The sequence below is a fragment of the Tenrec ecaudatus genome, chromosome 1, assembly GCF_050624435.1.
Source record: "Tenrec ecaudatus isolate mTenEca1 chromosome 1, mTenEca1.hap1, whole genome shotgun sequence".
NCBI classification, from domain to species: domain Eukaryota; kingdom Metazoa; phylum Chordata; class Mammalia; order Afrosoricida; family Tenrecidae; genus Tenrec; species Tenrec ecaudatus.
In genome coordinates this window covers 99,339,421-99,351,514 of record NC_134530.1, presented here as the reverse complement: position 1 = coordinate 99,351,514, position 12,094 = coordinate 99,339,421, and positions in this window count along the sequence as shown.

Genomic DNA, 12,094 nt, shown 5'->3' with positions numbered 1-12,094 from the left:
ATAACCAGAATGCTTCTTAGAAGTAAGACCAGAAGGACTTCATCTCACGTACTTTGGACATGTTATCGAAGAGATCAGTCCCTGGACAAGGATGCCCGGCTTGGTTATGTAGAGGGGAAAGAGGGGAAAAAGGAAGGTCCTCAACAAGCTATATTGACATGGTGACTACACCCATAGGCTCAAACATGACAACAATTGTGAGGAGGGCACATGACCAAGTGGTGTTCCATTCTGTTGTACCCGTGGTCACTGTGAGGCAGAACCAACTGGATGGCACCTAACAATAGAATGCAACACTGCCCAGTCCTGCAGCATCCTCACAGCCTTTCCTTTGTCTGACCCCACTGTTTCAGCCATTGTGTTAATCCAGGCCATTGGGGGTCTTCCTCTTCCTTACTGACCTTCTACTTTACCAAGCAAGATGTCTTTGCAATCTTTGCTTCTAAGGAGCATTCCATTTTACCAGGCTTGGAGAGCTACCCTTACCCAATGCCATGGAATGGACTCTGACAGTGACCTTTCCCACAGAGTAGAACTGCGCCGTAGCATAAGGTTTCTGAGACTGTAAATCTTTACGGGAGCAGAAAGTTTCGTCTTTCTCCTACTGAGTGGCTGATGAATTTGAACCACTAACGTTGCGGTTTGTAACCCAAGGCTTAGCCCACTACACCACCAAGTCTCCCTAAGAAGGACTACTAGTCATGGATTTTGATTAATTGCCAAATCTTAAGCTGCTTTCCAAAAACTTCACTGCCTGGAATTTCAGAAAGCTGTGCTTAATCCTTTTCTCATATTAAAGGCACTGCTGTCATCCATGTGAACATTCTACTGTGGTATGTTAACTAAGGAGCCCTGGTGATGCGCTTGGTTACTCATTGGGCTATCAACTACAAGGTCAGCTAATAACTACAAGGCCAGCAATTCAAGCCCATCAGCTGCTCCATTGAAGGAAGGTGAAGACTTCTGTTCCTATGAAGATTTGCAGTTTCCAAATGTAGGGAGATGCTCCACATTGCCCTATGGGGCATTATGAGTTGGAATGGACTCAAGACCATGGGCTTGGTTCTGAGGTACATTAACCCTAGATGTAAAAATCTGTAGAATTACAAACAATAGGACAATTCAAAATATGTATGCTTTATTGAGAAATAATTCCCCTAATAACTAGGTGAAAATATTTAGAATTGGTTCCAATTCTTTGCCTTTAACAAAAAGCATCTAATTGAGATGACAGCTGGTGGATCATTAAAAATAATTTTTGGTGATAGATAACTATGTGATTTGGGGCATATGACTTGGAAGGATTTCAACTATATGAGTGACATTGCTAAAACAAAACTCCTGGCATTCTCATCTCCTTATGGGGATAAGTTTTCTCAGATCTTGCATCCATAAAAACAAAAATAGAATAGATTGATGCTGAGATCTGCCTCAATTTAGCAATAAGTAATATTCATCCACAGATATATAAGTTTATTGAACAAAACAGCCAAGCATCAAAATAATGGATACATTTCTAGTAGAGTTTAATTTTATGTTTATTATTAAAAAGTGCAAGATGCTTATTTTCTTGGACCAACTTTGTACTGATTATAATTATAGGCAAAATTCAATTCTGGAAAAAAAATTTAGCACTTGTAGTTTTATGGTCACGAATTTTTTCCCATATTACTTTGCAAAATATGTGATGACTTCCAAAAGCTTTGGGGGAAATGGGATGAAAAGATCATGGGAATTTTCCATAAACTTTGCAACTCCTGCAGGGTGGGGAGTGATTGAATGTGGCTCTCTTCTAGCCAAGGTTTCTCACTCCACCAAACGACCTTTTCCTGCCGGCATCTGGATAAGAATGTTGGGGACTGACAGGATTCACCTGTGAGTCACTGTGAACAGAGTTTCTGGGAATGCCGTGCTACTGTGTATAAAATAAGTCCCCCTGAGAGGCAGGAGGAGGTCAAGAGCCAGGTGTGAAGAGCATCCTCTGGACCTGAGATCCCTATGAAGTGAGCCTCCAGGATCTAGAAGACAGCTACACCATGAGAGGAGCCAGAGCAGAACCAAGAGCCAGAGCATGGAACAGAGTGAGGGACTTCCCAGCCCACAGAGCAAATACAGCTGTGTGCTTTTTTTTGCAGGCGGCTGGCTTACAGAGTGGGGTGCCTCTGGGTACACACTTTGGGAAGCGTGGCTTGCCCAAGTGGAGCCTGAGTGCCTTTGGGCTGAGTCTTGCTGGAGAGGGGTCCCTCTGGGCACTTTATTCACAGAGCTGAGTTTACTGATCCACACAGCGCTCGAGTTCAATGCCTTGGTACTTCGTAATTACAGTCTAGGAAACTCGCAGTTCTTCCTGTCCTTTAGGATTGCAACCCACTTGTCTAACCATGAATTTTGTCTGTGAGTTGGTGTAGCCATTGCAATGGATATTAGAACCTAGAGATCAAGTCAAAAATATTACTTAAGGCAACGGAGCTCCTTCATACCCATCTAATATTTTGATAGAGACTGGTCACTGGAAGAACTTCAGATAGAAAATCATTAAACGAGGAAATATTCTACTGGAAAAGTGGTATAAAATATGAGACCAGAAAGAAAATCTGAATGATGCCAAATTTCTGACTATTGCATTGGAGACTGCGCGTGTATTTTAACATGGATCAAAAGGATTTTAACGTAAATCAAAATCATGTACTTTAACATAAATCAACATTTCAGAGAGTGGTGAAAATGTATGTCAATATTTACAATTTAATATAAACTATAATTTGAAACTTTTTAAACTCGTGAGAAACTTTATAAGTGAATTTTTCAAAATTCCTCTAAGACCATTGATTTATTATATTAAAAGTTTCACTAAGATGGCATGGAATTTGAGTGTGGTTTGATACTTACATTTTCAGGTAGGAGTTATTTTCATTGTTAACTGAAAGGAGCTTCTTAACATTTTCTTATCTTATCCGACTATGCATGTATTTTTAATGCACATTATGCATGTAACTGTGAGGCAATTCTGTAATGTAATAAAAGAAGAAAACCTTATTTCATTAAACCTGACAGGAAATTATATGTTAGATTTTCTTATTATGCCTAAGGCCAATTAATTAGTGCTGAGGTCCTTGTTTTACCTGAAAATCGCTTATATATGTGAAGGAACATGTCTATAATGTTAAAACTTCTACATTGTATTTTTGAGGCATATGTGGGTCACATTTAAATAAAAGTGCAATTTCTTGTTCATTTCATTTTAATTACTGATGATGTTTAATTACTATGAGACCTGGCGATCCAGAGGCATGCTCTCCCATAGTTAAGTCTGACTCATAGTGACCCTATAGGAGAGGACCTTATAGAATTCACTTCCCCTGTGAGTTCCCTTGCCTCGAACTCTTTCAGGAGTAAAAAGCCTCATCTTAATCCCAAGGAGTGGGTTAGGGCTTCAAACTGCTGACCTTGGGGTTTACCAGCCTAACACATAACTACTAAGCCACCAGGGCTCTGTACACACAAATAGCAAGCTTGTACCGCCAGTCTTACAATTATCTTAATCACATCCTAAGATTCATCTTAGTGCTAAGCACAGGATTGGTGTTCAATATCTGCCATATTGTTGATGCAAATAACCAAAGTGTTTTACGGGTATTTTTGCAAAAGTCCTGCAACCCCTCACACATTCATTTCCTGTGTGCGCTGTGTGTTATATACATTTGCGTGATATTTTAGTTGGCATATAACATGAAAACGCATTAGTTCATGAGTGAGCAAACTAAGAGCCACTCATTGCGCCCATCAGTAATACTTTTAAACTTCCAGAAATGTCTGTTAAAGTCTATGTTCTTACGTGAATCGTCTCCTATGAACAGTTTTTGTTGTTGTTAGGTGCCATTGAGTTGATTCCAACTCATACAGACTCTACATACAACACAATGAAACAGTGCCCGGTTCTGAACCAACCTCACGATCGATCTTAGGTTTGAGCCCCTTGTTGCAACCACTGTGTCAATCCATCTTGGCAAAAGGTTCTTCCTCTTTTTCGCTGTCTCTCTATGTTCGCTCGTCTCAGAACAGTTGCTCCAAAGTTGGTTGTATGACTTCATCAGCATCACCAAGAATCCATCTCGTACATTTGACTTCCTTTACTCTCACCTGAAACTACTAAATGAGATACAGGAGGGAGCATGAAATGGTCCATCTTCATTTTTAACATGCTGTCCAGTTGCCTGGAATATCCAGAATGGATGGAAACAGAAGGAACCATAGCAGGTTCATTCGGAAGATGAGGAGGCAGGAAGTACAGGAAGAGTCTCCAGGCTGGAATCGCTTGGCCAGGACACCAGTGCTGCAAATAAAAGAGTTTGAGGATATTGATCATGGAGTTTAAGGTTCAAATTCCAAGTAGGGAGTGACGGTGGACTTCGCTTGAGCCATGTTGCTACCTCTTGGTGAGGGTGGAATCAGGCCTATGATTAGTAAGTAGTTTCTCTAGGCTGCACCCACTAGGAGGATCGGGGTGGGGGGTGGGAGTGGGGGAGAATGTTCCACAACCATAAAGCAAAATTTATACCCAGAAATCAAGCATATTTTCTAGGCAGGCAAAACAAAACAAACAGGCGCATGTAAGACTGTACACATTGCAGCCTGGGCCCCATAAAGTAGGTAGTCTGTTCCCCAACCACTTGATTGGAACACTCAAAAGCGCATTAATAACCTTGACTCTTTTTTTCCATTCGGGGTCTACTACTCATATTGAATTCTGAAATTATCAAATTCAATTTTTAAAAAAAATCAATCAAACCTATTATTTAGATTACTTTTAAAAATCATAATGAACTACATTCGGGGTTTTTTGTTTTGCTATTATATGTTTTAAATTATGTCTAATTATAGAATCCCGAGTACTGTTCTTGTAAGGAATCAGTGCTGTGTGCTCAGCTGCAGGCCATTTTGCCAGCCTGGCTGCTTGTGGTTCCACAAAGGAAGGCCTGTCATCAAGGACCCACGCAAACGTCTCTGTTGCATTCATTCCCAAATGGATTTTACTCTTTACCTAACATAGAACGGCTCCAGGACTTGACTTGACAAATTTAAGGTTGTTCCTGGTATCTGGATCCTACAGGCAGATCCATTTCGCTCATAGGGTTCTGTTGTCATGGGCAAGAACTGCTTACTATACTTGAACTTAATTAATACCTCCTTCCTTCAACTTGGTTTGTGTTGGTTTGCTCATTCCCCAACCTACACTGAAGCAGGAAATTATAATTATGTTCATAAATCTGTGACTTAGTTGAATATGGAGATGAACAGTGTTTATCCAGGAAGTAAACATTGACAAGCCATCCTAATAATTAAATCATTTCATAACCACATCATTTGTCAGGAATTTAAATGTGTGTGTGCTCAGCCTTTCTGACTCATGTCATTATTCGTTCGGTGATGGAATGGGCACGGTACACTGCTCTGTGAAGAATACTTCATTACCTTTCACAGGTCTCTGAATTTCATAGTGTTGCCTAAAAATAGCCTTTCGCTAGGAAAGCCTAGAAAAACTGCACTCAGGTGATGCTGTCTGTTACATTGATCTTAGTCAGTAGACACCAGTGGGCAATTTATTTGCATACTGTTAATAAATTGGTAAACATTACACTTGTTCTCACCTGGATTTCAATATTTCACTAAATGTGTGCTGAGAGATATTTGATATTCAACTAATGCAAACTTGTTTTTTCCTCTTTAGTTTGTCTTGGATTCTTTCCTTTAGCATATTTACCAATGACTAACCTCTTCAAAACTGCATACGGTGGCGACCTCTGTAGCACATCCAGGGAGGAAAATGTACACTATTAAGAAAAGTATTAGATATGCATTGATTTGATTCTTAGACTATAATTAAAAACAACTTTTTAACAACATAATCAGGTTGCAGGCTAGAGTTTTAATTGCCAGCGCAAAGGCAAATGTAAATCAAGCCTGCAATAGAAGTTCACTGGCTAGTCACCTAAAATCCATTCACATAGAAGGTGATACTGGTTCAAGTGTTATAAAGCAAATAAAGAAGATAAAAGGTAAATCTTATCCTACAAGGCTTAGTCCTAATTATAAGGTGGTTCAGGTAATAAAATAACCTCAGGCCTCTTAATTTTAAACACCAAATTGTGTGAACTCAATACACTGGTGATGTTTAGCTGGCAAGGACAGAGTTCCTAATTAATAGACTGGTAATATCAGGAACACTATAAAGTCTTCCCCACCATCCTCACTTCCCTAAAACCTTCTTGCTATGGACTCGATTCTGATTCATAGCAACCCTTATAAGACAGGGAACAACTGCACCTTTGGATTTCCCAGGCAGTAAACTTTTATGGGAGCAGAAAGCCACATCTTTCTTTTGCAGAGTGGCTGATGGCAAGTAGCCCATCACAAACCCTACCAGGACATGAGAACTCCGTAACCATGAGCAGACAGACTGTCCTGGCACCACTGACCTCGTTTGAAGCAGTGACTGTGACACTGGATGCCTACATTTGGGATCTATCACATGAAAACAATAGTACCTCACTCACAAGGTGGTGGAAAGACAAAAGGAGTATCGCAGGAGGGGGTAACAACAACAACAAACCCAACGGAATTTATTTAGTTATTTTCCAGAGCTATGTATTTATCTATCTATCTATCTATCTATCTATCTATCTATCTATCTATCTACAAAACAAGCTTATTGCCTTCAAAGTATGCTCACACAAAATGGCCGTCCTTTCATTTCCCAACTCATTTGCAGATACAAAAAGAGGTCGCATGGAGCAAGGTCAGGTGAGTCAGGTGTGTGGAACAAGAGAAGCATGATGTTTATGGCCAAAACCTGGTGCATTCAGATGGCTGTCTAAGTGGCAAAGCGAGTCTCTGTCAGTCACCAAACAGACCTTTCTTTGTTGTACACTAAATAGAAAGCTTGATTAACAGTCTGACCTAGTGGAATGAATTTGGAAATGTCCAAGTTGACATTTTCATCTGTTCGTAAAGTCGGCAGAAGTCCACATAGAGGATTGTCATCTATCGATATCTCACCGTTTTTGGAATGAGAAAGCCACTTGTACACTTGAGTTTTTCCCAAAGTGTCCTTCTTGGCTATGTTTAACATCACAACTGTTTCTGTGACATTCTCCTGAGCAGGAAACAACATTTCACAGACACACTGTTATCTTAAGTTGGCCATCACAAAAAAATGAGGTTTGAGCAAAACTGCTTTTACAAAAAAATTCACTGTGACCAGAGAGAACCTTCCCAGGAGACACCTAATTCAGAGCGGGTTGCTCTATGCTCACGTAGCAGGGAAAATGCGTTCTATGAAAGCTCTGCTTCGCCCAGCACAATTCCAATTTTTTTGGTGGGGTACCCCCTCATAGACATGAAAATGCTTAGTAAACTTTAAAGTGGCTTAGGAATATAAAGCTATTGTTAATTTTATGTATTGCAAAGTTCACGTTGCAAACCATCAAGAGATAGTCACAAGCCTGGACAGTACAAATTTAAGCCAAACCTTTATCACAGCGCTTCCGTTGAGAGAAGCAATATAAATCCGCTAAATGAGTTGTGTTATATTCCTTGTCCAGTGGTGAGTAAAATATTGACCAAGGTACGAAATGAAAGACTACTTCAGTGTTGTGATAAAACAGATGTAGATCCCACAAGATCCATTCAAGGGTAACTCACACAGTTTCGCCACCCCCTCAATGGCTGAACTATCATCTAAATGAACGGTCTCAAAAATTAAAGTAATCAATCCAAGTTACTGCCTTGACACCAGGGCAGAGGAAAGTAGTGGAGTGGCCCTTCAGGAGCATCCACAGTTTGTCAGAGTTCGATACATACCAGTGGAACAACTGACCATGGGAAAAGTCAACGCCGTGGCAGGGATAGAAACAATGTTTGCAGACAAAGAAAGAACCCGTGAGAGATGCGCGCACAGAGAATAGCCCCCACTTTAAAAGCTTCTGGATGGAAGCTTCCCAGAAGTCGCAGGCATGCCACCCCCCTAGCGGCCATCGCTCTGTACACGGACGCTGCTGGGTGTGGATAATAAAAAAGCTTTCATTGCTTTCTCTACATACTGAGTCCGCCGAGAGGGGTGCAATTTAACAATCCACCGCCGTCCTGATTATTTCTGCCCAGACAGATTCGGCTTCTACTAAAAATGATCTTTCACAGCATTGATGAGAAAAAATTCTTGTCACCAAGTAAAACACTAGGATAAGGGTAACATACTTGAATAAGGTAATGATATAATTTCCATGAAAAAACAAATTCCCCAAAGCCATCATTTTCTCTCAACCCTGCTTAAATTGGTTAAGACCACTCTCAGTCACTTAAGCTCAAGCTGGTTGTCAATTTGCAGCCCCCTTACTGCTTTCAGCCCTGTCACTCATTGATTGCCAAGTCTTGCTATTATGAGCACACATTAGAGGAATAATATCATGCATCTATCTCCTTTTTAGACCTCTGTTAGGATTCTATTTGTTTCCACGTTAATTTTGAAAAAGCATTACAGTAGCCTCCTAGCTGATGTCCCCCCTTAAATATTTCACTCTGCTTTATTCAATAGTCCCAACGTGGCTTCCCCATTCCTATAACTCTCAAAGTCAGAATCCTTCAGTGATGCACCATTGCAATGAAAATTTAAATTCAAAGTTCTCAGTGTGAAAATGAAAGTCTGAAAAATCCAACTGTGAGAAAAGTTATGGAGCAACACTACGAACAGAGTAAGGTAAACTTTTAGAGAGCTGAATCTCCGCGTCTACTAAAGATGCACACCGTAGAACCCCTAAGTTCCAAAGAATTGGAAGTCAGATGGGTAATTATAGTGCATTCTCATCCACATGACCACCGCAAAATAATAGATTACAGTGCATTCTCATCCACATGACCACCACAAAATAATAGATTATAGTGCATTCTCATCCACGGGAACACCACAAAATAACAGAAATCTGTAAATTACAGCTATAGCTAACATTTATAAATATCATCAACAATACTGAATGAAAGAAGCTACACTCAAAATATATATATACTGAACTTCTCTCTCCTCCTATGAAGAGACCCACAGGAGCACCTCTACTCTGTTCTATAGGGTCATTATTGGTTGAAATAGACTCCATGGAAGTGGCTTTGATTTTGGGTTATATAAATGTCATTAGACATTCCCCATCCCCTTAAAAAAACTGCTATTGAATCTATTCCCACTAATAGTGCCCTTGTAGGACAGAGCAGACATTCTCCTGTATGTAACTGAGGCTGTAAATGGGTACAATGACATTTATATAACCCCCAAACACACCCACTATCATTGAATCAAGATAGACTCAAAGTGACCTTATATAGGTTTCTGAAGCTATAAATCTTTATAGTAGCAGATATCCTCATGTTTCTACCATTAAGTGCCCGGTGGACTTGCATGACTAGCCTTGTGGTTAAATGTCCAATGCTTACCAAACAGCAGCATCAGTACATACCATAAAAATGATTTTGGGATCATGCCTTGGATTCCCTGTGTTTCCAGTTCCTATCTGTACCAGTGCACATCCTCTGGTCTAGGCAGATTTGCAAGGTAGAATTGGGATCATGATAGTGGAGGGGGAGGAAGCATTTAGGAACTAGAGGAAAGTTGTATGTTTCATCATTGCTACATTGCACCCTGACTGGCTTGTCTCCTCCTGGAGACCCTTCTGTAAGGAGATGTCCAATGGCCTACAAATGGGCTTTCGGTCTCCACTCCATACTCTCTACCTCATTCACTATAAGATTTTTTGCTCTAATAATACCTGATCCCTTCAACATCTCATAATCGCACAGGCTGCTGTGCTTCTTCCATGTGTGCTTTGTTGCTTCTGAGCTAGAATGTCGTGTGTTTACCTTCAAGCCTTTAAGTCCCCAGATGCTGTATCTTTTGATAGCCGGGCACCATCACAATTTTCTTCACCACATTTGCTTATTCACCTGCTTTGTCTTCAACAGTTGTGTCTGGAAGGTGAGCATCATAGAATGCCAATTTAATAAAAGAAAGTATTCTTTCAATGAGGGAGTACTTGAGTGGAGGTCTAATGCCCTTCTACTACCTTAATACTAAATCTATAAATATATGCACATAGATCTATGTCCCCATTCTCATATCTACATGTGACCTTTTCCCTGGGGGATGGACAACAGAAAAGTGAGTGAAGGGAGACATTGGACCGGGCAAGATATGACAAAATAATAATTTATAAATTATCAAGGATTCATGAGAGATGGGGAGCGGGGAGGGAGAGGATAAAATGAGGAACTGATGCCAGGGATTTAGGTGGAGAGCAAATGTTTTGAGAATGATGAGGACAATGAATGCACAATCCATACATACATGATTGATGTATGTATGGATTGTGATAAAAGTTGTATGGGCCCCTAATAAAATGATTAAAAATCATTTTGGGTGTTGGAAGGCAGTGTAATTACCTTAAATGAGAAAGTAAGATGTAGTATTTGTGGAGAGTCAGGAGTGGGCCTATTGATGTGCTGGTAACACTTTATTTCTTGTTCTAAGTAGTGGCTTCATGGGTATATTCACTTTGTGATGATCTATTAAGCTGAATATTATGTCTTGTGAATTTTTCTCTACAATTCTTAAAATCTCAAGTTCTATCACAGTTGATCAAAATTTTATCATATGTATTTTCCAATCTCACTCTTATATTGTCTCACTAAGAGTTATGTTCCAGCTATATTGGTTTATTTATTCAGTCCAAACAAATTTTATAAGTTTTCAATTCTGTTCTTTGCTCATGCTGTTTCTCACTGTGAATCATCTCCCACGACTCCTTATATAAAAATTCTACCCACTGCTCAAGGTTTAACTTCTTTATTTATGAAACCTTTCCTAATTTTGGCAGATGTTATTCCTCCATCCTATGAGTTTCAAATAATCATTTGAACCTCTCATAAATTTAATCTTCTTCATTCTTGTATTACACATTTTTCATATTCCTTAACCTTAAATAACTTACTAAAGAGCCAGCAACTATATTGCACATTTCTTAAAATCCTGTGCAATACTTTGCATAGTGCCAGCAAATGGTACTAAATGATTGGGTAAATATGTAAATAAATGAACAAGTAAATAGACCATTGACTCAGTTCTTTATTGAGTATCTAAAATCATTCCACACCCACAAGAGGATTCTCTGAATTAAGTTTTATCCCTACCCAGAATTGAAGCTCTAAGTCCTTCAGTGTTGTCTTGTTTCTGGCAACATGAGTAGATAAGTGATGGAAAGTACCTTCTAAGTGTCAAAAAACCTAAACACAGAGAAATGTCAGAAATTTTAGGAAAATACAGTATTTATTGTAAGTAAATATATAGATACATTATGAACCTGACAGTGTCAAACTGAAAGGACTGGGAAGGTGCTATGAGTCTGGTATGAGGAAGGCAGGGTAGATAAGTTGTGTCTCAGCAAGGGAGTCTCCTGGTGTTCGCTGTAAGTCTCTTTTATGCTAGTTTTACACGAGATAGAGTCAGAGGATGTGCAGGGCTTCAGGGTGTGTCAATAGTAAAAATAGTCCTTAAGGTAAAACTATGAATCAAAGGATATCTGGAAACTTAATCATCAAGAAGCTTCTTTAAGGACCGGAGTTTGTTGTTGACCTCAGGTCAGCCTCCTTTAACCCAAGGGTGAATAAACTGGTAGTCTGAAATTGATCATGCAAGCTGGCTTTTAAAAGTTCTTGGAAATATTCCATTATCTTTTAATTCCATTTTTCCATGAACTTTTTGGAGCTTGTGGTTCAGCACTCTAAAGAGGACTTCTGCAACCGACTCTCTCAATGCAGTGCATCACTTGATTTCTTGACCAATGCTTCCATGACCATTGATTTTGAAAGAACTGAAGAAAATGTCCAGCCTCGAGATACAGTATTAGAAGATTCTATGAGAAAAAATAATGATTGATGCAGGAAGCATCAAAAGAAGATGGATGGAATATGTAGAGGTACTGTAGCAAACAGAACTGCTTGGATTTAACCACTTCAAGAAGCAGCACATGATCAAGAACCAATGGTACTTAAGGAAGAA